The following is a 23,366-nucleotide window of genomic DNA, read 5'->3' on the forward strand; positions in this document are numbered from 1 at the left end:
GCTGTCCTTGTGATTTTTATAGTACCTTGTGTATGCTTTAATTAGGCTTGCAGTCTTCCTTTACCTTCCGAAACTGCTAGAAACGAGATCTGAAGTTGGTTTATAATTAACCAAAATTGTGTATTGATAACTATTTGATTTTGTTGCATCAAGCACTTTTAATATCCAGAATTCAGACTGTCTACTTTCACCTTGTCTGACATACTTAATATCCTGGCAGATAATTTGGGTTAAGTCCTGAAGGTTCTTGTTGAGAGCCTGCACTTAGAGGTCTCTGATGGTGCTGTTGTAGTGTTGTAGTTTATTCTGCTAATTTATAGTTTGAAGTTCACAGGTTTCCTCTATTAGGATAAGTATCAGTTGGCTAAATTCACTAATGAGGGAGAAATCTGTAGGTTAGACATTTATAATTGTGCTGACTAACTTGAACAAACACCCTCCCACCCCAATCAGCAAAAAATACAAAATGAGGGCAGAAATTATACTCTTGATGTTATATTAGGTCACTAGGTTTTGGTCTTATGAATGTGCAGAAGCTTTTAACCAGACAGTCTTCACAAATTGACTTTTGGTAAAGTTTCTTATTGTGTCTTCAGTACTGTAGCACCACTGATTTCAAAAGCACCGTCTTCAGACCTTTTTCCACAAGCCTTTAGGGAGATTGTGTTTCTAAATCAAAACCGAAGCATATAATTGTTTTTTTCTTTCACCAGCATGTCTTTACTACCCCTACTCCAAGTATTGAAGTTTTTTCCTTATTCTCAAGCCTGCCGTTATGTCTCCTTCATATTTGTCCTTCAAAGACCTTTTCTTCCTCTTCTTCCTCTATGTTTCCCTTGTGGTTCTGTTAGAGTGCCCCAGGACAGCCCTTATCCAAAAGATGTGCTTTCTTGGATGTGCCCGTTGTGGCATCTCCAAATCACTTGTGAGGTGGCTGAAGCCTTTGTTTTGATGCAAGTAAGCCAGGATGTAAGGTGTATTGTTTAGGACTCCCAAACTCATTACACAACACTCTCAGGTTGTCTCGTAATCTGGTATGAAAGTATGAAGTTAGTCACTGATCTTATAAAAGTAGGTTTGAGAGAGTTCTTGCGATGCCATTTAGCCCCTCCAGGTACCCCATGGCAGGATCAGTGGTCAGTGTTACTGGTGGTTGCTTGTCTGAACTCTTCTTACAAGTCTTGAGCCATAAAGATCCACAAGTTTTCTCAGCCTCTATTGGGAAACGTTAAGATGCGGAGAGAGTCTCTGTCTCACGCTGGAAAGTGTGAAAGCTTTAGTAATGAAAGAGGCAGTAACCATTCCTGTGGAAACATGGAATTCAAACTTACTAGCTACCAACCTGAAACCCACCTAGAGCCAAGAGGGTATTTATCAAACGATTCACTGAGGTTTACAAACCTTTCAGGTAAGTTTTGTTGGGATGACAGAATCCTAGCTGCGGTCCCAGTCATCCCAATTTGTTGTATAGGATTACCTCAAGTATAATTGAAGCAAACTCTGCTTTCGGAAACTTTAGGGCATGTGAAATTTCTCTCATTCACATGCGGTGGAAGAAATATTTTGAATAGGATTAGAGAATATAAAGTATACCAAGTTAGCAAATAAAATTTACAGTATTTTGAAGCTCCAGATCTTTCAAACTTGAAACTCTGTTGTGATTGAGGGAGGTAGGAACAAAAGTGAGAAGCAAAGTAAAAGTTATATCAAGTCCTTGCTTTGATGCTTTGATTTTTTTAGATGATTCGTCTGTTTGATCTTTCTTATAGTACATTTTTATCTGGAAAATAAAGGAATGCCTAAAACTTAATCTTGACTGTCGATGGACTTCAGTTATTTTTATATAAACAAGTTTCCTTGTCTGTAATGCTTAAACATCTGTTGGAATGTTGTCATTAGTTTGTCCACACACTTTTATTATGAAGGTAAAAGGCTTCATGTTACATGTAGCAAACTGGAGCAGTAAGAATCTTGTAGTTATAGCAAAAGCTTCTTTGCAAATCTTTTGTTTACAAATTTCCATATATTTTTTAAAAAGCTAGACATTTTATAAATAAAGTATTATTTTGGAATATTATCAGACATTGCAGTGTTATCGGATATTGCTTTCTAATAGGAAAGCACTCTAAAAAGGAATAAAATAAAATAATGACTTGTTTGCAAACTTTTGCAAAAATTACTTTGAGATAAAATATGGGTATGCCCTGTTTTTTACAAGTGTAAACCTGGAAATAGTTTTGAAATGCAAGACAACCTTCCTAAAAAAAAAAAAAAACCAAACAAACAAAAAAACAAACCCAAACCCACGAAACCGAAACCAGACAACCATTTGAAATGCAAGTTCTGAAACAGAAATGCAGAGCAGAGATTCCTGTATTAAAAGGGTACTGTTTCCAGCAGTCTAGTGACAGTTAATCCCTTGTAAAAGTGAGGGTTAGCGCGCTACTAGATTGCATCAGACAGGATGTGTATCTAAACCTGAGCTAGGACTATGCAGTGAGACATCATTGCCCATTGTGGTTACATCAAAGTTGTCATCCCACATGTCATGGTTCTGTGCTCTTTACTTTATAGGAAAAGCCTGTTGTTTGAGTAAGCAAGTTTCATATGATAGTGTCTGTAGCAAACCGGTATTTGATGTGTCTCAGCAATTTCCTTTGTGTAGCAGAATAAAGAAGACTAAAACGAGTGAAAGCCTTTTAAGCTCTTGCCGGAGAAGCCTAAGAGTCAAATTGTTCAAAGCTGACTGTTGGAACAATGCGCGCATAGCGATTATGGATTAGGAAAGAAGCACTCACTGGACTGTGGTTGTAGAAGGACAAATATTTTGTAACTCTTGCTACAGCAACAGGAGGGTCACAGCCGCAGAAGGCCTGACTCTGCATAGTTTTGTTTTGTGAGTTTTGCTTTGTTATTGCTCACCTCAAGTAATAGTAGAACAATCCATAAAAGCACTGGCCAAGATGAAAGCTGGATTTCCTGGAAACTCTCTTGTATTCCTTAAAATAGAAAAGCAGAAATCTAAATAGTAGTGTTTAAGTGAATAGATTTTTTTCCAAAATTTTTTTAAAAAGGTGATATCTAGCCAATGTCAGGATAAATAGTGGGGCTTTGACATCATGTAGAGGATGGCTCTAACAACCGTTTGTTTTTTACCTTATTTTTTTTCTTTTCCAAATTCTTTGAAGAGAGAACTTCTAAATTCAAACATTTGTTGGTGTCAACTTACATGACAGGTTTGCTGATGTATCTGTAAAGAGTGAAAAGCTGATACATCCTGGCTTATAAAAGTGTTTATGACACAATTGCCATAAACATTTTTACAAGGCAGCATGTATAGCTTTTCACAAACCTGATAGAACGTCTTTTCTTCATCCATAAGATGAAGTTCTTTACAAACTCAGATTGTTAAGCCAAATACAGGGCACATGCTTGAGTTTGCCTTTCTCATGTGAATCTTCCATCTATGAAGCCTGTTCCCAGTTTGTGATGCCCAAAAGGCTGAATATGAGCCTATTACACCTGCCTCTCTAGTTACATAATTCTCCAGAGATTTTATTGTCATGCTGAATCTGTACATCTTTCAGTTAGAAATATACATACCTCAAAGGCTATTTTTAAAGGAAATTTTAGGCCCTAGTTTACCACAGGATTCAAATGAAATTCATTATGCAGGCTAAGAAAGTTGTAGGTTCTTTTTAATGTGTATAATTCAACTTTAAATTCTGGATTCTTGAGGCTCTGGGGTTTTACATATATATATATCTCTATATAGATTTATATGGATCTCTAGCTCTATAGATATCTATATATTTGTTTGTATGTGTGTATGTACACACACCCGTTAATGAGGCACTCAAGGAATTAAAGGTAAGAATGGATCTATGAATTGTCAGGAAAAGGAACTACTTTGAAGAATGAATTTTACCAAAAGGTATTCTTGCTGGTGTTTACATGTGTAAAGAGTGTCTGAAATACCTGTTACATATGATAGTTCACTTTTATGTGAGTTGTTAATGGCAGGCATCGTCTAGTAGGCTAAATAATGAATTAAGTAAATTGTAATATACTTTAAATATATACTTTGTGTTTATCTGTGTTAACCAAAGAGGGAATCTGACTTCATGATTGAGGTTTTTTTACAAATAAATTAATATGTATAACCTAAAACACTCTTATAAATTTTTTACCTTAATTGTAATACAGAATATAATTTTTTTTAACAACACTGATTTATTTTTTTTTTAAAGGATCAAATATTTACCAGGGTAGTAATACCATTATAGAATCATAGAATCATAGAATTGTTGAGGTTGGAAGGGACCTTTAAGATCATCGAGTCCAACCTTTAGCCTACCCTGACAAGAGCCACTTCTAAACCGTGTCCCTCAGTGCCCCATCTACCCTTTTTTTAAACACCTCCAGAGATGGTGAATCCACCACCTCCCTGGGCAGCCTATTCCAATGTTTAATAACCCTTTCAGTGAAAAAATGTCTCCTAATATCTAATCTAAACCTCCCCTGACGTAACTTGAACCCGTTTCCCCTCGTCCTATCACTTGTCACCAGGGAGAAGAGGTCAGCCCCCATCTCTCTACAACCTCCTTTCAGGTAGTTGTAGAGGGTGATAAGGTCTCCCCTTCTCCAGGCTAAACAACCCCAGCTCCCTCAGTCGTTCTTCATAAGGTTTGTAATTTTGTATTATGAAAATAACAATTGCTTGTTATTATTGCAAACTGAGATCATATTATGTCTTTTGTGAGAGGCTTTCATAACCTTGGGTTGTCTTTTTGGCTAAGGTGGTATTTGGCCCAATTTAGAGAGAATGATGTTCCAAGAGAGGTGCAAATCACTCAGACTCTCCTTAAAGTTCATTTTTTGGGACAGTGCCCTAGAGTTCCCTTTGTATGAACAAAATAAAAACTTGTAAGAAGTCATCAAGTAGAATCAGATCTTTAATTTATGCTGATATTAAAAACTTTCAGTTATAATCAACAACAACTTCAGAGATAAAGGTAAGGAATCTAAGTTTAAATCTTTTAATCTTCTTAATTTGGTGACTTGCCAAATAAATAGTACCCCTTAGAAGGCAGCTTATTGTTTTTTCTAAAGCTTTGATTCACTGTATTTCAGTCCGTTTATTTTTTGTGTTATATGTTACTTACAGTCACTAGTTGTGTAAAAGGTGTCTGATTTGTGAAATACACGAAAGAAACCCATTTTATTTTGGAATAAAGCTGCCTGTACAGAAAAGGAGACGTAAGAAAAACTTCCTCTGATTTCAGACTTGAAGGCAAAAGGGAACTAACCTAAGGATGTCTTTAGGTTGTGACAGCCGTAGGTTGGCAATATTTGAAATGCAAAGCAGACTGAGATTTAACATTCTATTTTGGTTCCTAAGGGAGGAAAAACCAAAAAAACCACCCAAAAACCAAAAAATAAAACCCAAAGAAAAAAACCCTCTATGGGGTTCTCGTGTGCCTTGTACTACTTAAGGCTGAGGGGAATAGAGAGCATTCCTCCCTATTACAGATGGTCTTTCCCCTTTGTTATATGAAGGGAGCATCAGCCACCAAAACATTATTTCTTCTTGGGCCCTTCACATTTGTGTCTGGGACATGTGAATGCAAAATGGGTAAGAGGAGCAGATAAGTTAGTGTTACTTTCACTGCTGTTCCAAGTTTCTTGAAAGCTTGGAAGCAGAAGGAGCAACTACTGCTCATAAAACCTTTCCAAAGAAGACTGAGGTGAGCAAGCTGCAGAGTGACCAAGAGCTGATAGAGCAGGGGCAAACTTCTGCTTGGGTGCTAGGCAGGACCACACTTGGGGAGGTATTTGAACTGTTACCTTTTGTATAAGGTGGTGGTGTGTTGAGAGCAGAGTTTAAAAAAGAAAATAAAAAAGAAAAGAAAAGATGAAGCACAGTACATCTGCGTATCACAATGCCACCTCTATACAGTACCTCTTCCTCCTGTTGGTACCTTTCTGATGGCAAACTCTTGGATTTTATTATACAGCAAGTCCACAAATAATTAAATTAGACAACTGGGAACTTAAAGAAGGGTTAAGAAGCATTTGTGAAGCCAGAGGTAGTCCTTTGTAGCAGGTAGAGATGGGCTTGGTGGCTGCTTTAAGTCTGTTCCAGTTCTTTTTTGGTGATACCATTAGTATTTTCATTATGGTGTTTTTTGCTAGCAAAGAGTAGTTTCTGACCAAACTTTTATAACTTGACTGAAGCCAGAAAAGGATGAATTCAGCTAGCAGTGCGTAATTTCACATATGTCTAATCTTTACCCAAATTACCTCTTTCACCTGCAGCTGAAAGGGGCTTCCTCAAGCTAGGTAAAACATGTTAGATCACAAAAATCCTGATCTTCAGTCTCAAGTGTATTCGTGGGGAAATTAATTAACAGCAGACAGTGCTTCATTTCGGTTGAAAAAACAATTGCCACTGAAACAGCTGGTGTTCCTAGATTCACCTACATACTAACGCAGAAGATGGGTACTATTCGGAAACCATCATTGGTCATATTTGGCCAAGTACTGATTCACTCTTCATTCTGAATATTCTTTCCATGCATGGGATTTTTCACCCGCATGGGCATAGTTACATATATTATCTATTTTTTGGAGGCTTTTTTGTGTGTGATGTTCTGAGTTCATATGCAGGCCCCCATTATAAAACTACATAGAGGGCATATGAGGAGGCCAGTTGGAGGTATGACTCCTCTTCTGCTCATCTCTGCATGTTGTTCATTTACACTTGGCTTCTACATAATTGGAAGGTTTTATTCTCAAGAATTTGTAATTGCCTACCCTTCAGTACAGCTGAAACTTGTCACGTAAATTAGGAAGAGTCTAAGCGAAGCAAAAGAATATTAGCAAATTGGCAGGGATTTGCTGCTGCTTTGGCTTATCAGTATGTGTTAGTATTTTGAGAGATGTGGGGAAAAGAGAAGAAAAAGAAAGCGAGGCAGAGGCATTGTCATTTTTCATTTATTTGCTGTATCTGTCATTGTTTTGTGCCAGTACTGAAATACAAGTGCAAGTGCATTTCTAGACAAATAAGTCTGAACACATCCGTTTAGCTAGAGAAGCTTAGGTTTTTCACTTCTATTTTTTCTTTCTTACCTCTGCTTGTTAGGCTGCATTTCTTGTGTGTTTACAGTAATTTTCTCTTCTAGTTTCACAGTAGAGAAGAAAAATAGGTACTAAATTTTTTAATTTCCACTACAGCAAAGCTTCTCTTCTCTTTAGATATTAAACATCTGAGTTTTCTTTCTAAGATAAAGGGGAAGCCTGGATTACCTGCATTATATAATATGAGTTCATTTGTTCTCGTGAGAAATTGAGGTGATATCAAAAGGTATGTGAGTATATTTTACAGCAGATATTAATGAAACAGCTGATGTGGATTTTATAGTAGTATAATTTAGCCCTTTCTGATAATATATGGTGGTCAACCAGGCTGCATTACATGCACTAAAAGTAATTGTGGAAATGTCTTTTCCTAACAAGGCGGCACTCGTGTTTTACATTTTCACAAACATAAGTATACTGATACAGCTGCACAAGAGTAATCACCACGTAGCATCCATTTGAAAAGAACTCAGGCTGCTGCTTTCCAAATATCTGGACTATATAGGACCATGGCGTGCTTCAGCTAATTCTGGACTAAAGCGGTATTCTGGGACAGCAGGGGGCTACTTGTGGAAGGACACAGGCTCTCCTTTGAGAATCACCCTCTTTCTCTGTAGCCTCTCTGTTGAAAAAGTGCAGGAATGTTAGCAGACTCTGCAGAAAATGAAAGCAGAAAATACTAATATGTAGACTGAAAGCAGATTGTCTTAATTCTTACATTGCCTTGCCCAGGTGGACAGTCTGCCACAAGCGATTGCTTGATAGAGAGTTTTGGCTCTTTGGCACCTAGATGCTGCAGTGCTGAGCAATTTAGAAAAGAGATGGAATATACAGTGCGCTTTGAAAGAGATTATATCTGTAATATAGTTATCTGCAAACACGATTATCGGTTTTGCTTACAGGTACTGATATGCAACTTCATTTTCTGTTCTGGCCTGTAACAACTAATTTGGGTTCAGCCACACTTTGTGTGACACACATATTCAAAGAGCAGGCTTAAAGACGCATCTTCTCAGTCACAGAGGATTGTGTTTTCCAGTACTGCAGAGATCCATTCAACAGTTCTGCTAGGCTAATGAACATAGATGCTTTTGGGTAGTTCTACATATAGGAGGCGATTTCAGCTTACACCTCTATGTTAGCGGTCACCAGTATTTCGCATAAGGGCACTGTGTGGTCTGTAGGATCCCCTGCCATTGCTTCTTGACCCATGAAATTAAAAAAACCCTGACATTTAAACTTAGAATAAGAGAAAATGGTGGAGCAGCCTTGTGTCCCCTTGCCACTAGGCAGAAAAATTTAAGATACATATCTCGACACTGAGCTCTAAGGCGCCTTTGTCACAACGCTGTTAAAGGATGCACCCAGCTGCTGATCTAGGGGAAGAACTGGCTCTTTCCATAAGGCAAAAAGTTCTTCTCCCTTCATCCCTAGGAAAGAGGTGAAAAAATTTTTCAAGTTCAGGAGACCAGCTTTTTGCTACTGCGGTTAAGGAAAGCAGGATTCTGAAATATTCAAGGAGCCACAAAGCAGCCACACTGAGGGTGGGGAAACATGAACACTTTTTATAACGTAAGGAAAAGGAAAGATCTGAGGAACCTGCAACAAGAACACTGGTGGGCGAGAAGCCCATGCAGGGGTGCATAGGACGGAGGGTCCTACTCTTCGAAATGGTTCAGGGCACAAAGGGAGGGTCTGTGCTGCTTCCAGTGTGTTACTCGCCCATTCAACACTACGCAGCCCAATGTAAGATGTGGATTGTTGCTCCTAAATGTTTGAGGAGAGACACTGCTTAGTCATAGCATAGGAAACTAGTCCTGGTCTGAATTGAGTATAGAGGACTAAAATTGTTTCAAGTTTTATTCTGATAGGCTTATCCAGTCTTTTGGGACGTGTTTCACCTTCATTTTGCCTATCCTTATTTTTCTACTGCCTCTTCTGTCCCCTGTTTTTAGTAGATGTTCTCTTCTCTTTTGGCATATATTGTTTTACCCATCCCAGATGGTACCACAATATGATGCTTCTGTTGTCAAATCTGGGAGCTATAAATCATGTCAAAATATGGAAATCAGTTTATTTATTAAAATTGAAAACTAGATGTGCTTTGAAATATCTGGTCTTAGGCATATATATGAGATTTCTATATAAAATTTTTGGTTCAGCTGTTATTTTGGATTTATTTGAAGACAGGCAAACTGAAATAATGATTTATTTAAGTAAAGTACCAACATCATAAACAGCTACGTTATTTCTCTTCATTGCTTTATGGGAAAGATTATGGCCTTTAGAAGGCAATTTGATATAATGAGCATTTGGGAATTACGCTTGGTCTGTAGGGGCTAGACCTGCCTGCCCCATCACAGTATTTCTAGGTGTCTGCCCTCCTAATGGAACTTGGAGTCCATGTGTAGGTGCTTAGGCTCCCTGTGCAGTGCATGGGGCTAGCTATACACCCAAGCACAGGATCCACTGACATCTGAGTTCTTCTGTCGAATCCCGCTGAGGAGGAATGCTGAGAGCACAGGGAAGCATAAATGGTTGAGTTAGGTATCTGTATGGAATTTGACAATAGGGATTTTGTTTCTATGATGTCACCCTTATGCAGCAGGTTTCTGTTGTGAGTAAATTGCATCTAAAATGTGTGTTAGGCTCTCTCTGTCACGGTTTCTAAACTGAAATAGCAGTATGAAGTTGAAGACTGTGTGACCGCTATTGTGCATTCTTCAGCCAGGCTTCATTGCTGACTGAATGTGGGCTGGTGTATCTATTATAGAATTTTATAGGTTTATTTGCTGTGTGTTTGGGTTTTTTTCCTTTTTTTTTTTTTCCTCTCTGATTTTAATACTAGCTTCTCTAATCAATACTTCTGGATTTCACATGTTTGCTCTAGTGCCTGGAAAACTACTTATTTTCTTCTCCAAATCTGTAAAATAATTCTATGATGTGATGGTGGTTGGTATACTGATTTTCCAAACAAATTAACAAAATACCAAAAGAAAAAGAAGAGATCATTACAAAGTTAAGGGAAATTAGAAACTGTAGGGCCTGTTAATGTATCTTGAGATATTTATGGTAATTTAGCTTGATATAAATAATTATAACAATATGGTTCAAGGAAAAGAAATGAATTAATACAAAAGGAGTTTGATTAGAAGTTAATATTTGTACCTGCAGTTGTGTATATATTCAATTTTGAAAATTAATTCCGTGATGAAAACCTATTAGTCTTTTTCCCAGGGCATAGCTACCATTCTAGTAGTCAGAAATAGTCAGGCCCAAAAGAGTTTGTTATGGCTTAGGTTTTAAATTGACTGATTCAGTTAGGTTTATTAAAAGACAAATGAAAGACCTGAGAAAAGCTCAGAATTCCATATTTACTTGGGTATCCATGATAAAGCAACATTATGGAAATCAATTCTTGGAATAATCAGTAACTGGGACAGAATCAAAACAAATTTGTGTCAATTATTAGTTAAATAATAACTTCATTGTGGCGTTGACCATTTTTATGTGGTGTGTGATTCAGCTCCTTAATACTTTAGTCTCCAAATGAAACTGAAGATGAGTGCGATTTTTCAGAATTTTGAAATCACGCTAAGGAAAAATTGATTTGTTAGTTAATATTTGTCATTGGAGGAAAAAAAAAAAGTTGAATCACTCTTCCACTGTTTTGGAAAAAATGCAAATTTATACTGTTATATTTTTATGACTTTCAGAGCCTTTAAATCAAGCATTTTGAATTAAATGCAGAGTTGTGTATGTGCACTTCACATTGGTTTCTGTTAATTACGTTTAAATATGAGTGAGAGAATGCATTCATTCTGAAGCCACATTGAGTGGAAAACGCAGTAGCTGCCCAGTATTTGTACGTGCCATTGCTTTTAGGTTACCTGTTAGTTGAAATCCTGCTTATATAAGGGTTATAGCCTTAGACCCATAAGCTCCGAGTCTTTGCCTAGATATTTTGACAGTTCTGTACAATGGTTCTGTGCCTCCTCACGCTCATCTCGGGGAGCTGCAATGATGAAAGGTCAAACTTTTCCTTACGTTTTTTCTCGCCCTGTTACTATGAGGTGAAAACGAGATTTAGTGAGAGGAGAGACTTTGTGGGAAGTGGAGCTGTGGAAGGTCGTCTGCATGAAGGTTTAGACTTTTGGACGCGTTTTAATTTCCATTGATGAGATGAAAGCTGCCTCAGGGAAACTCTTTCTGACTCCTAGATGCGTAGTTATTTTCGTTACCCCAGTAGAATTTTGCATACTGTTTCGTCTGAATACCTGGGCAATTAACAAAAAAGAGAAAAAAAAATCTAAATTAAGTTTTATACTGTCACTCACAAAACCTTTTGTAATGACATTTTTTCTTACTTTAATTAGGCTAGAATTTATTAATGAAGCTTTTCTAATATGTCAGGACAGGTCTGAAAAAACAACAATGCTGTAAGTTCATAGAAGATCAAAAATATGTCATCCTATATTTATGAAGACTGCTGTAGGCATGATTCCACAGTCTTTTGTCACGTGGCTGTCAGTAGTGTTACTTGTAGAATATTGTGCTACTCAGCATGAGAAAATAGAGCTGAATGAGTTGTACTCAACAAAACCCTGCGTATGCATTGACAAATAAAACCTGAGCGGAGAATTTCACATGCTAATGTGTATGTAGACAAAGTCCTCCGTAAGCTGATGTTGGGTTTTTTTCTTTTACATAATATGGTCCATACTGATGAACAGTAAGTGAAGCAAAGGTATCAGGAGACCTGCATGGATGCACAGGGAGCTCCCAACTAAGCTCAAGCATAAAAAGGAAGCGTGCAAGTGGTGGAAGCAGGGACAGGTGGAATATAGGGAGGAATATAGAGATACTGTCCAAGCGTTCTGGGGTGGGATGAGGAAATCCAAGGCACATGTGTAGTCGAATCTGGTGAGGGATGAGAAGAGCAACAAGAACATTATTTTAAAAGAAATTAATCAGATAAGAAATTGCTGTTGTGTTTCTCTTTAAGTTATATTCAGATTATGTGCTCTTATAATACTACAGCTATCCAGTAAAGAAGGCTGAGAAGGAAAGTTGAAACTTGGGAACTGATGCATGAAAAGTCATGTCCAAATAATCTACAAAAGCAGGCTTGCTGTATAAGCAAAGAATATTATTTCACTAAAATTTGTAGTTTCATTGGTTTCTCTGCTCCACACCCAGCTATCACACACAAAAGAACTGCTTTCATTTTCAATTGGAGAGAAAAAAAAAGGCAAGTGATTCTTATTTCTATAAAATTACGTATAAAACATATGAAGTTATTCATTGTGCGATTGCATTTTAATGTAGGTGCACATTAACATAAAGAAATAAGGATGATAAATCTACCCAGGCAAATGTTGAACAAATATTTGTGTTGTCATCACCAAATTTGCTAAAACTTCATTTACATCTGTAATTAAATAATGGGTAACATGATGAAAAGGTGGTTTCTAGAAGGTACGTTCTCACTGGGACTTGCAAGCTGCAATGAAGAATAACTAGACAGGTTGGAGGAGAGGAAAAGAATGAATTACTGTGAATGAATCCGATCAGACTGAGGCACTGTACGTGCATTTTAGAGTAAATGTGATGTACAAAACTCATGGACATTGCAGTGCTATGGAAGGTCTGCCTCTGCTGATCACCCTTGTCTATCAGGAAAGTAAATGCATCTTTTAGCCTGAAAATAGAGTCATGCCAGGGCAAAGGCACCTTGCAGATGGAGACAGGGAGCTCACAGAAGGAAAAGTTCCTTGTTTACCGCAAAAAGTAAGTAAAAATGTATTATTTGTTTTTATCTGTGAAGGAGTAATATTTACCAGACTTTTCCAGAACAGCAGGTATATGTGCAGTGCCGAACATAACAGAAAGGATCTTGGAGTCCATGCTGGGAGAACCAGCCATGTGTAAACTCCCTGCTGCTTCTAAATAGTCAGCTGAAGGAAAAGTACCAGAAAGCTGGAGGTAACTTTTTCCGAACAATACGCAGATTGAATCTGGTTTATGTAGCAAATTGAAGTCAAATAGATGAAAGAGCTTTAGTCAGCATAGCACAGAAAATGGAGCACTGGAAGATAAAATCTGAGGAGAAAAGAGGATTAAACCCAGTAGTTTCGTCAAGGAGAACATCTGGTCTGGCTCAATACGTTGCACAAAAAGCAGCCCTTCAGAAATGACCACAAAATGGTCACAAAACTAGAGTACCTCTGGAAGCCAGCCAACATGAAAAAACGTGAGAGACAAAACCCACCCAATCACCATGGTAGAGAAGGTTTACAGAGTGCTGGAGCAGGTTGGAGGCAGTGTAAGTGTACGATGAGCAGCGCGAAGGAGAAAGGCTAACGCTGTGTTTACCAGGCTGATATGCATAATTTACAGCCAAAATTCTTACAGAACAGGTGGTTGAGACTCTCCAGATGCACATCTCTACAAAGATCTGCAAATGGCTGTGCAGATCCTGGGTGTAGTCATTCAAGTTTCCTGGCTGAAGCATAGTCTGCCGAGAGCTGAGCGAAACCCATGGGCTGTCTGACATTATTTACAACTCCTAAATCTGCAGTCAGGGCGACATGTTGTACCTTGCATCGGGGATCACACAGCCCAACACAATGACTCTTACCGGTAGCTGGCCTCTCAAATGGTACAAGACAGTTGCAGACAGTGAAATGGAGTACTTAAATAAAAATGCCTTTAGTACCAAAAGTAGGAAAGGGAAAATTGAAACAAAGAGCATCTGAATCAAGTGATTCCCAAATTGTTCCTCGTGTAGGAAAACCACTGTGGATTTTCTCATGTATAATGGACTTAGTAGAGCTGATAAGCTTACCTGCTCTTCTGCAGGGCAGGATTTAGCAGACATGTATCAAACCCCATTTTTAGAAGTGTTAAGTCCATCTAAATTGGAACCTATTTTGCGGCCGCAACCCCAAAGCAAAATGTAACTAAAATAAAGTAAGATGAAGATAAATTAATTGAAAGACTGTGCTGTATCAAACAGTCTCATTCCTGACATAAAACAGGATAGAGATGGCTAGTGAAAATATATAATGGATTAGAATACTAGAAGAGCTTAAGTACTTCTCTGTCTCATTCAGAGGTAGTTTGTCATATCCCTGATAAACATTTTTGATTGTCTGTGTGAAGTGGAACATCTCAAAGAGGCAAGTGAGAGCTGGAAAGTGAAATAGAATTAATGGTTTAACAGCTAGCATATAGTGCCTTTGAGTGTGAGAGGCTGGCTCATGTCTTTGTTTGTCATCTGATTCACAGCATGGATTTGGACCTGTCTCTTTTGTAGCTTAATTGAGTTTCCTAAACAGTAGGATTCAGAAGACTCTGTTTTTTCTCATTTTGCAGATATTTAATTCAAGCTCCAAGAAGCTTTTCTAGTAAAATTGTAGCGAAACTTGGGAAAGGTTTTAGAAACAGTGGTGATGGGTGGATTTTTTGTTGTTGTTGTCAAATCAAAACTTTCCACAGGCATCTTTGTTACTATTGTCAGAAAAGTCCTGGCCAGTTTTAATGTATTTGCATGGTATAAGATTGCGGCTTTAAGGGAGGGGAAGCCTGCAGGACTTCTCAGATGTGCCTGTGGTGTGCTTCTAGGGCCACGGGCCGGTGTGCTGTTCATGCTGGCTAGTGTTATGCTGACATTCATGTGACAGAGCTGAAGTTTCGTAACTTTTCAGGTCTCTCATTTAGTTTATGTCTAATTTGAATGATTGATAGATGAGCGAGTGGGTGGATTTGGATAATGCTGCTCTGCTACCCTCACAGTACAGTATAGACCTTGCTAGAAGCGGTTGTGCAGATACGTGGCACACCGGTGGTGTATTAATGTTGCTGGCCTGTGGGTTGGTGGCAGCGTTAGCTGGAGAAGCATGGACTTCTACACAGACTGTGCACCAGACTTCCTAATATCAGGGGACTGGAGCAGCAGATGTTTGTGTTAATTGAAGCATGTTGAGATATCCTTTATCTCACCTGCCTGTGGTATAGACGTTGCTTTAAAATGGCTGTTCAACAGACAGTGTAATTACTGTGTGGAAGTTTATAAATACTGTAATTACTGATTCTGATGTTAATGCACTGTTATGATAGCCATGGGAATATTGGTTCAGTCCCTTGTCCTACTGGAATTTGTTTTCCCTCCTGTTCCATTTTCAGAAGAAGAGTACAAAGTTGAATTATGCAACATAGGCTTCAGAGCAGCTCGACTATGTTTGGAATAACTCACAGCAAAAAAAAGGAGTATCTAAATTTACTTTTCCTTGTCTTGAAAGTAAATAGACTGTTACAGGTTCCTACAGCAAGTTTTAGAGAAGTGGACTGGCTTCTGTATTTGTCATCTGCTTGATTAGCAGAGAACCTCTGTGACTTGCCTGAGACCGTGATGTCTGAAGGCCCTCACAGGGGGAATGTTTGGTTTCTCATGTAAGTTCTGCTGCTGTTGCTGTCATCGCTACTAGGACAATTGAACTGCAAAAATAGGCTTTCCCTTGAAGAAATGACTCGGACAGTGGCAATGTGTGCCTGTTTGTCTCCCATGTATGCGTTATGCAGTGCAACCACTCTGCAAAGTTCCTGTAAAGAAAAGCAAAAAAAAAAATGCCACCCTTAACAGACTCCATCTAGGATATATTCTTTCCTTCCTGTGCCTTATTGCGAGTACCAACAGTCTATCAGGTTGAATTGCCTGCTTGATAATTCTCAGAGAATCCTGCAAACGCGTGATAAAAATGAGCTGGCAGATTGGAAATCTGATGAATAATCCTGTTGGTAGACAAAAAAAAAAAAGCAGAGCTGAGCTTGCTCTTTCATGGTGCTGTCAACTCTGCAGGACTGTCTGTTGTAAGAAGAATGAAAACATATTCATTTTGGAGAACAGATGGCGATCTGAATACACACGAGCAATTGATTTACGAACAGGTTAATGCTGGGGGTAGGTTGCTGCTTTTAATAGGCATAGCTAGTTATGTCTTGACATGCTTTAGTATCTACCTAATGACTAGAAGAAATTTGCAGCACTTTTTCTTCTTTCAAGAGGCTTTTAGCATTATTTTACTGGACCTGAGGATCAATACTTACATGAACGGAAGCTTTTCAGCTGTCCCCATGGATAGCTGTTACCTTTCAGAAGAGAAGGCGTACAACATTGTTCATAGGGTAGCATCCTCCACACATAAGTCAGCGGCAAGACTAAATGTTTGCTCTCTGTAAAATTTCTGTGTCTATTTTAAATTATTTCTTTTCCAGGTAGAAAGTATGAGACCTCTAGCCATTTCTGGAATGCTTATCACTCTTGGTAGTACAGGCCTCTTTGATATCATGGTTGATTTTGATGTAGTCTTATAGAAGGAATTTTGACAATATTGCTTTCCTGACTTCACATTATTATTTTAATAATAATACTTATTGATATTACTAAAAAAAAATTAAAAAATATCCTACAATCTCTCTTCTTGAAGTTCTCTCCAGAATGATTCTCAGCTTCCATAGGTTCTTCTGTTATAAGACTGAGTTATTCGTCCAGGTCTAGTCTTGCCATTTTAAACTCTGAGACTTCAAGGACTTCAAGCAAGCACAGAGGACATTTGTTCTGGGCTTAAGAGACAAACAGAGATTTCAGAAGTTTAACACTTAAATAGACGAGGGAAAATGTAATACTTATTTCTTGAAGAGACAGAGAGTCATGTTGTTATGAAGAGATGTCATAACATGCACCAGAGCAGAGGAGCAAGTGTGTTTTACACATGAAAGAGGGAAGTGTTAAAAATCATTGAGGAAGAGGAGAGCAGACAGGTTGCATTAAAAGTAGTCGGCCAGAAAAAGAACTATGTCAAAATTGAGCGGGACTATAGCTTTTTACAGATTTAGTTATGTTAAAAACAAGTTGTAAAAATAAAATATGTGTGTGTTTACAGAACTTTGACATGCACGTTGAAAAATCCTTACTGGTGTTATTTAATGATAAGCAGGGTCATTAGTATTTGTGTAGAGTAAAGTGCAAGCACGATAAGGATGGAAAAGAGAGTTAATTAGAGTAATGATTGTACTGATGAGGTGATAATGTCAGAAGTCTGTACACCATGGAAAAATGTGTTTTATTGTAAACTCCTTATATGGCTGTACCTCCTGTAAATTCATTGTGAAACTAAAGCACGCATAAGTGACAGGGACCCCAAGTGGAACAGTAGACACTAGAAACTGCATTAGATTTGTGAACCTTTGCCTACTTTCTGCTTGTAGGGAAAACAGAGAGTTAGGGGAGAAAAGTACAAAACTTATATGCAATACATATGCCTGGATTTACATTCTAATTTAATATTTCAGTAAGTCTAGCAATTTAAAAACAAAACAAAACACAAACTTGACATTTAAAACCTTTTTTTTACAAAAAAGCCATATTAAATGATAAAAGTAAACTTGTAGGGCTTCTCAGCACAGATTTACATGTAAACTTAGTAGCAGAAATCAACATAGCGTCCTGGTTTGAGGTAAAACAGAACCAATTTTCTGTTTAGTAATTTTACTTTTTAGCTAAGCCTCTTCCAACTAACTGAACTCTGAAATTAACAGCATATTGTAGAGACACTGTTCTTTCGCAGAGTGATAAGACCTGATTATGCCAAGGAATGGTATGCAGAGAGGCTCTTGCTTATACTTACTGCTATAACAACCGAGGTCAGCTAACTCTTTTTTGCCCCATTGGAGGGTCAGAAGCGGAAAAGTGTAGAGGGGTCACACCGGTGGAGAGGAACGGACAGGACAGGTGACCCAACAGGGGGGATACCAACAGGATATTCCATCCCATCTGCATCATGGTCGGTATAAAAGCATAATGATCAAAGGGTCAGCCCTCTTTCTTCAAAGGCCAGTGTCCAAGGAGAACTCTGTCTCTTCATCTGCCTTTGATGCTGATCCGTGCATTCCTGACTCCAGATCCAGAATCCAGTTCCCACCCATTGCTGAGTCAAGTCTGAGGCTTTCCCAGTGCCTTCCAGTGACGTGATCGTCATCCTGAGAGCTTGATACGACTTTGTATATATTGCATCTATTTAATTATTTCCTTTTTATTTTTTTTTTAATATTTTCATTAAAGTGGTTTAGTTCCTTCTAAACTAATAAATCTCTTTATCTCACTCCCTCCTCTCCTTGGAATTTTATAGAGGTGGGGAAGAGCACCTGTCATTCATCTCATTGGCCAGTCTGGCCCAAACCACGACACACAGTTAGGCAATGTCTATTTTTAGCGTTCTTCTTTGTATAGTTCAAGATTGATTATTTCTATTCAGTATTCAACATTTCTAATGTTAAAGGAAATTCCATTCAAGAAACCCTTTTTCATTGGTTTAAGAATATCCAGTGTCTCCATATACATGAGCTGAATGTTTCACTTCTTACGTTACAGTGAGATCTTTCCAATTTTTGCCAGTCTGGAGAAGTTGAAACCATCAGTGAGAAGGAGACTTCACAGTCAGAGCACCAAGTCCAAATCTTAGCAAGAATTACAGAATTATTTTAGTGAGTGTTCTGCACTTCAGCAAACTTTCCATAGATATCCATAGATTTATATGATACTGTGTTTGCTATATGGCTGTCCTTCTCACTCGCTCAGCTTTCCACGTGTACAGGACAGCTGTAGAGGGGCGCTCATTGTTTCAAGGTTGCTTATGAAATCCTTCTGCTCAGGTTCTAGACCATTTATTTTATGGAATGATGGCATACGAGTACATCAAGTTGCATTATCAGCTGCACCTCTTATAACAAGATCTTTATGATACAGTGTTCAGATAGCTTGGTTTCAAGTTTAAATTCTGAACATTTGAATCACAAAATATTATGTCCCCTATACCTTTTTAGGTTCAATAAAAGGGGAATTTATGGCTCCGTAAATGTTAGTTGAAGTCCAGAGACAAATTCTCTATTCTCCTACTGGAAAATTATAATACCCTGACAGCGTGGATGGTAAAGATTAGAGGAATGGTGATGATAGCACTCAAATGTTTAACTTTTTATTCAACAATGGATAGCCTAGTAGGAGCTTACCACATGCCACTGCCTTCTCTTCTTTCCATTGTTCATTAAAATAATTTGCAACATATGAAAGGTTAACTTGAGGACATGAAAGTGTACTGATCTTTTTCACAAACTTGAGTATTTCATGATATACTGAAGGTTTGAGCAAGTAATCCTGATTTGGGCAAAATTCACATTTATGTCAAAAGAGGCTTTACATCTGCCGCATCAAGAAGTCTGGCTACTCTGCTGCCAGAGGGACATATAAAGAACAGCCTTATGTTGGATGCCTTTGCCTTATCATTTGTTATTTCCAGATTCATAGACAGAATCCTGGATCCATCATTAGACATTGGTGAAGGAGCACTCAAAACGCTGAGTACTTAGTTCTTCTCTGTTACTGCAGTAAGAGTTGCGAGGCATGATGTATTTATTTTAAAGTCAATTTAAATACTTAAATACACAGTCTGCATGCTCAGGGGTAGATTTCCTGTGGAGATTGTCAGAGAGAAAGGATGTTGTGGAGGTGGCTTTTCTTTATCTCCATTCCTTTTATCTGCAAGTTGAGGCTGCATCCATCCAATGTGTGGTTTCCTAACTTTGAGTGTCTGAGCCTCATAGTTTCCTTAGATCTAATAACTTTCTTTAAAGGACGACCAAATGTTTTCAAAGGAATAAGTAGATAAAACTCCTCATGGGTGATGAGAATGATGATAGTGTCAATCTGACAGATCCTCAAGTAGCCAAGCTGCTCAAGTTGACAATGTGATCTGATTTAATTGGGGATGTCAGTGTTCCTACACATCCTCACTTGCCCCGCTTGTGGCTGAGCATTGCCTTCCTCTCCTGCTCAGCGCTCTCACTTTCCTGGTCTGTAAGGAAAAAGTGAATGATTTAGGCCATTTTAGTTGATGTAACCAGTTCACTGTGATGTGATGGCACAGAGGAGGAGGCAGGAATTTGTGGCCAGAAGCAAGATCAGTTTGGGGTGAAGGGGAGCTCACCAGGATTGCCTGAAGGCATCTTGGAACCACAGTGCTCTCATCTCAGGGCAGAACTGGGAATGGAGAGGGGAACCCACGCTTCAAATCACCAGCTTATTACCAGGCATGAACTTATCCTCTTAAAAACAAAACAACCCACCTGTTATTTGTTTTGACTAATCCTTTTTTGTCTGTTTGTTTCTATTTATTGAAAAGAGGAAGGGGAGAGAGCTGTGATTTATTTATGGGTAGGAGGTAAAAATACAGTGGTTGGGAGTGTACATGCAGTTAAAGAAAACCAACCAACCACAAAACACCAGAAGAATCCAAAACCTCTTAAGAACTCTTACTCTTTTAAAATTAAATTGAAAAGGAAAAAAAAAAAAAATAATCTGAATTTGTGAGCTGCAACTAGCAGGGATGGGTGTATCGGTTTGGAAAGTAGTATTATGGCAGAACTCCGCTGCCATTCAGCTGTTCTTTTCAAGTGCTGCTACTAAAGATTACAGCACAACTTAAAAAGGCCAAAGGCTTGGACAGCTTGGAGCTTGAGGTAGAATAAATAGCATTGTTTTTTCTTTACTTATAAGATTCCAAACCCCTGCTATCGGTTTTCCTCTTAAACCGTTATCTCCTTGAAGGCATTTTTGCCTCTGCCATTTTGTACAATCCAAGTCTCTGGATGCAGCCAGACTGAAAAATCATACTAAAATAGCTAGTTTCCTTTCAAACAGAGTTACTTCTGTTGAAAATCTATTCTGCCAGTTTATAAATCTCTGGTTTTTCCCTGCCTTCCTTCAAACTGAAGTTGGTAAACTAACCTTGGAAGTTTCAGAATTTAATTACTTTGAGGTATCTTGCTCTCCCAAGAATGTAGAAGAGGGATAAGGAAATAAAAATACTCAGAAAGCAAAACCAACGGCAAATAAAGCTCCTAGGCACAGTTGAGGAAAAGGCTTTCTTAGTAAGTTGATGATATTGGGCAGTTTTGCAGTAAGGTGCTGATACCAACACAGGGCTGTAATGCGACTGTCCTTAATCTCATTGTTGAACCAAGTAATGTTTTCTATGTCATGGATGGCACTTCTCATCGCGGGAGTTGTATGCTGTGGAGCTGTATGAATTTGGAGAGTCTCAAAAATGCCATGTGCCCGTTGTGCTAGTGAAAAATTGTTAATAGTAAGGGGTTTTATAAATACGTAACTGAGGAATGGCTCAAATTATGTATTTGAAAGTGTTAAATAAAAATGAATGAGGAAAGTCACTGTATGCAGACAGCACACTTATTTTCAAAATAGGTATGTAATTTCCACCCGCACTCCTGCATTTTTGGGATTGATTCCCATCTGCTCCCCACGCTGCAGTGTTTAAACAGTGTCTCTCAGGCTGTTCAAATTGTGTTTTCATACACTAACTGTAAAGTAAGGTGCTGCCTTTTGTTTGAATTTACACCATGCCTCAATATTTTATGTTGAATGGCTAGCACAGAGGCTGGATAGACACCTGGGAAAATAATTTTATGATTAAAAAAACAGTTGCAGCTGGTCCTTGGCAAGCTCCTCTGTCATTTTTATTGGCAGAACTTGAAGCTACGTGGGTCTTTGTCTTGTGCCTTGGAAGTTGAGTGGAGCTCTGTCTGTCACTAACCTCAGTTCAGCCCTACTACTTTTATTTCAAGAACCTGCCTGGCAGACTTCTGTCTGATAATAAACTCAGTCCAGTGTGATCCTTGTGAGAAACGCTGGCTTGATCACAGCAGCATTTTTCTCTCTTTAAATCTGCATTCTGGCTTTCACTATCATAACATCTCAAATGGAAAGCAAATAGTAGCTTGGCTTAAGCAAGTGTCCTGATGCCAAAAGCCACCATCAAAAAAGAAATATAAAAATTTCAAAACCAGAATGCCATGTTAAATAGTTTGTGCCTAAATTAAATCTGAATAACTTGCCTATATTTCAAAATAGGGACTGCTTCTTGAGCATCTCAGCTGGAAGCCTGGAACTATTGCAGTAAAAAACAGCACTCGCGAGACTCGGAGAGGGTGCTTCAGCAATGCATCACTGTATCAGATGTGCAGAGCTACTGCTGAGCAGAATAAGAAAGACGGGGTTTTATTTATGTTTATACCTATTCATGTGGGAAAAGCTCATCAAGTGTAGTTTTTCTAAGTGAGACACTTAAATTCAAAGCTGAAGGCATGTACTGTTTTCTTTTATTCTTATTTTGGCAAATAGTCATTCATCCAATTTCATTGCATTCTAATTGTCTCATTTCACACTGATGTTATTAATAATGCCACATAATGTGATTTGGAGTAATGTTAAAGGAAGAAAATGGGGAAGACCTACTTATGTTATAAAACCAGTAAGCTTGTTCCAACCAGTGTTATAACCACAGGACAAAATTGTGCTTCATATCTCTTTCAATCTCCTTCAGAGTCTCTCTCCCTGCAGCTTTCCCTCAGTAACAGGCATAACATCTCTTACTAGAATCACAGTGGCCAACCACTCATGTTTGCTCTTTGGGCCAAAGAGAAATCCCACCTGTGTTTGGCATTATGTAAACCTTTATCTTGAATGGAAGACCAACAAGATGACGGAATCTATTCAGAAACAGCATCTCCAAAATAAAATGCTTGATTAATGCTATTCCTAAATGTACAAGGCACAGTTTAGGCTAAAATCAGTAAAAACGCATTTATTCATGCATCAGTTCTAGTTGTGACCTCAGTCTTTCTCTGTAACTACTTTTTTGTTCCCTTTTCTCCAGCTAATTTCCAGTTGTGGTTTATCTGGATTCCCGTGTGATCTCTTAAATCTATATGTCTCCATTCTTGACTGATAGGACTTGCGGACTCTGAGAAGTCTCTATTTTCCCGCTTGTCTGTCTGCCTTTTTTTAGACTAGAGGATCTTCAGTATTTTCAGTAGGGTTCCCGTTACAGGGCTTAGCCTTGAAAAGGAAAAATCATTATCTGCCTGATTGCAGACTGGTAAGGGATATTTTGCAATCAGCATCCCCTTTATTTTTAATCTGGAGTCTCTTGACTATGACTTTTACTCCTTGCTTTTTTTCACCTTTTGTCATGGGACAACACTCGGGGCTACATGCTGTGTTTGTAAAGAAGCTTTCTGAAAATTGTGGAGTTTAGCTTAAACTAAAACATGATAGTCACAGGACATTCAGGGTAAGGAGGAGACTATTG

The 23,366-nt window shown here is 38.3% G+C and overlaps 1 protein-coding gene across 8 annotated transcripts in view; it reads left to right on the top strand.

Annotated features, from left to right (window-relative positions):
- The window catches only part of SEMA5A (semaphorin 5A), a 353,355-nt gene that overhangs the window by 146,280 nt on the left and 183,709 nt on the right, over positions 1–23,366 (top strand). The gene's annotated exons all lie outside the window — the stretch shown is intronic.

Source organism: Larus michahellis, chromosome 2 (genome assembly GCF_964199755.1).
Source record: "Larus michahellis chromosome 2, bLarMic1.1, whole genome shotgun sequence".
Lineage (NCBI taxonomy): Eukaryota > Metazoa > Chordata > Aves > Charadriiformes > Laridae > Larus > Larus michahellis.